Source organism: Prunus dulcis, chromosome 2 (genome assembly GCF_902201215.1).
Source record: "Prunus dulcis chromosome 2, ALMONDv2, whole genome shotgun sequence".
Taxonomy (NCBI): domain Eukaryota; kingdom Viridiplantae; phylum Streptophyta; class Magnoliopsida; order Rosales; family Rosaceae; genus Prunus; species Prunus dulcis.
In genome coordinates this window covers 7594342-7598188 of record NC_047651.1, presented here as the reverse complement: position 1 = coordinate 7598188, position 3847 = coordinate 7594342, and positions in this window count along the sequence as shown.

Here is a 3847-nt window from a genome sequence, read left to right as displayed (position 1 = left end):
TCAGGTCCCCCTACTCGTGCCGGACAGCCCCATAATTCCTCTACTGCGGCTCACCTTCAGATCCAGTCATATGCTACTGCTGCTAGTGCGCCACTTCCTAAAACCATCCCACCTTCCCATCCCAAGGCTCCGACTGATGGAAGTGGTTGCACGCACTGTGGCAACCTCAAACATACCCGTGACACCTGTTTTAAGCTAAATGGTTATCCTGATTGGTGGGAGAACCTCCGCGCTCGCAAGCTCAAAGAAACTGCTAGTAATTCCGGCCGTGTTGCTCTTGTCTCTACCGAACCCCCATTAGCCTTGTTCCCGCAGGTAGATCTTCCTGATAGTCCCGCGCTTCCGGATGTCTCAGGTAACTGTGGTTATGCATTTCATACTTCTAATCTACGAGATACTACTGGTTGGATAATTGATTCTGGCGCCACTGATCATATGACCTTTGATCCGAATGATTTTTTGCACACCACTACACCCCGCCGCACAAGTATTGCCAATGCAAATGGAGTTACCTATCCTGTGACAGGGGCCGACACTGTTGCCCTTTCACCTTCTCTGTCCCTTTCTAATACTCTACTCGTTCTATCTTTGTCTAATAAATTAATGTCTGTAAGTCAGGCCACTGAACAACTAAATTGTTGTGCACTAATTTATCCCAATTTTTGTTTACTACAGGATATTCTCACCAAGGAGATCATTGGGCGTGGTACTAAAAGAGGGGGGCTGTACTATGTGGATGACTTCAGTATGGGACGTGCCAATAGTGTAAAGCATCCGTCTGATGACAAGCACCAACAAATTTGGCTCTGGCACCGACGTTTGGGGCATCCATCTTTTGGTTATATGAGACACTTATTGCCCGAATTGTTTTCTGTATTTAAGGATTCAGATTTTAAATGTGACACTTGCATTCTAGCCAAGAGTCATAGAGCATCCTATCCTTTAAGTATGAATAAAAGTACTATTCCTTTTGCTTTAATTCATTCTGATGTTTGGGGACCCTCACCTATTTCTACTCATTCCGGTATTCGTTAGTTTGTCACATTCATAGATGATTGTACACGGATGACATGGCTTTATTTGATGAAAAATAAGAATGAAGTGTTTTCCATGTTCCAATCCTTTCACAAACAGATGGAAACACAGTTCAATGCTCGAATACAGATTCTTCGCTCTGACAACGGTGGAGAATTTGTTAATCATGATTTTCAGACTTACTTCCAGACACATGGCATTATTCATGAGACAACTTGCCCCCAGACACCACAACAAAATGGTGTTGCCGAACGGAAGAATCGTCATCTCCTTGAAACAGCCCGTGCTCTTCTCATTGATGGCCATGTTCCTCGTCATCACTGGGATGATGCTGTCGTCACTGCTGTCCACCTTATCAACCGCATGCCATCTGGGGTCTTGAACTTCAAAACTCCATTACAAGTGCTCGCGCAACACGGGCCTCTGCCCTCTGTTTTGGTGCTTAACCCTCGCATTTTTGGCTGTGTGGCCTTCGTTCATCTCCACAAAAATCAACGAAGCAAACTTGATCCATGTGCGCTTCGTTGTGTTTTTTTGGGTTATGCCACTCATCTGAAAGGCTACCGATGTTATCACCCTCCTCCCCGGCGAACCTATGTCACTTTGGATGTCACCTTTCTAGAATCAGATATGTTCTTCTATGACCCAGCATCCAATTCTCCTCTTCAGGGGGAGATACCGAGTGAAGAGCTCAATTGGAGCAGCTTGGAACATGAGGATATTCATCTATGCACGAAGATTGCTCTCGGCCAAGAAACAATAACAATCGATCGTCCCGAGTCTAGCACGTGCGAATGCTCTTTGCCAAACAACGATCGATCGCCTAACCCTTGCGAAGATGTTTTTGATTCGAGTCATACTCTTACAGACAACTCAGAACAACAAGATGAAGACCCCCCTCTCATTCAACAGTACCAACGGACCAATCTCCTGAGAATATCTTTGAGGTAAATACTCCTACTAGACTTGTGCATTTAGAGGATAAAACTATTGGATATCAATTACCTTTTAGGCAAAATCGTGGGAAGCCACCAAACCGTTATTCACCTGATATTGGCAAGACATCCAAGTATCCAATTGCAAATCATGTATCCACTGAGAAGCTGTCTGAACCACTCAAGGCTTTTGTGCATCAGTTGTCTGCTATCCATATTCCAACCAAGGTCTCTGAAGCATTGAAAGATCCTAAGTGGGTCCAAGCTATAAAAGAGGAGATGAAAGCTCTTGAGAAAAATCAGACTTGGACATTGGAGACTATACCACGAGGAAAAAAGACTATCGGATGTAGATGGGTGTTTACTATAAAACATAATGCAGATGGATCTATCGAGCAATACAAGGCAAGACTTGTGGCAAAAGGGTACACACAGACCTATGGTATAGACTATGAAGAAACTTTTGCACCAGTTGCAAAGTTAAACACCGTCAGAGTCTTATTGTCCCTTGCAACTAATTTGGATTGGCCACTACACCAGTTTGATGTAAAGAATGCTTTTCTACATGGCGAACTCACGGAGGAGGTGTACATGGACATTCCTCCTGGATATAATACTACTCAGACTGGAATAGTTTGCAGGTTAAGAAAAGCATTGTATGGATTGAAACAGTCACCGCGTGCATGGTTTGGACGGTTCACCATGGCAATGAAGAACAATGGTTTCAAACAGTGCAACTCAGATCATACTCTGTTCTTGAAACATCGGAAAGGGAAGGTAACAGCATTAATAATCTATGTTGATGATATGATTATTACTGGGAATGATAAACAGGAAATATCACAGCTACAAGACTATTTGGCTACCGAGTTTGAGATGAAGGATCTAGGTGGACTCAAGTATTTCTTGGGAATTGAGGTGGCTCGATCGCAGCAAGGCATATTTCTATCTCAAAGGAAATATGTCTTGGACTTGTTGACGGACATAGGAATGCTAGATTGCAAACCTGCGGACACTCCTATTGTTCAGAATCATCATCTTGGAGAATATCCGGATCAAGTTCCAACTAACAAAGAAAGATACCAACGGTTAGTGGGAAGATTGATCTATTTGTCACATACTCGACCAGACATTGCTTATGCGGTGAGCGTTGTCAGTCAATTTATGCACTCTCCAAGTGAAGACCACATGAATGCAGTTCTTCGGATACTTAGATATTTGAAGTCTGCACTTGGAAAAGGACTTATGTTCTCAAAGCATGGTCATCTAAATATTGATGGTTATTCAGATGCAGATTGGGCAGGTAATGTAACAGATAGAAAATCCCATCGGGTTACTTCACATTCGTGGGAGGTAATTTGGTGACATGGAGGAGCAAGAAACAGAATGTAGTAGCTTTATCCAGTGCAGAAGCCGAGTTCAGAGGCATGACTAAAGGGATTTGTGAACTTCTTTGGTTAAGAAAGTTGCTTACTGAACTTGGGTATAAACCTACATCCACAATGAATCTCTTTTGTGACAACAAGGCTGCTATAGCCATTGCACAGAATCCGGTTCAACATGATCATACTAAACATGTTGAGGTGGATCGACACTTCATCAAACAGAAGCTTGAGGCTAAAGTGTTTCAGTTTCCTTTTGTGAAATCCGAGGATCAATTGGCAGATATTTTGACAAAGACAATTTCCAGTAAAGCATTCCACAATTCACTGGATCAGTTGGGCATTGGCGACATCTATGCACCAACGTGAGGGGGAGTGTTGGCGTGACTTGTGGATATTGACTTACTTTCCTTACACACCAAGAATTCCTATTATAATTATAATTGATTTACTTTAATTCATGATTTCCTACTGTAAATGGATTTAGGAATTTAT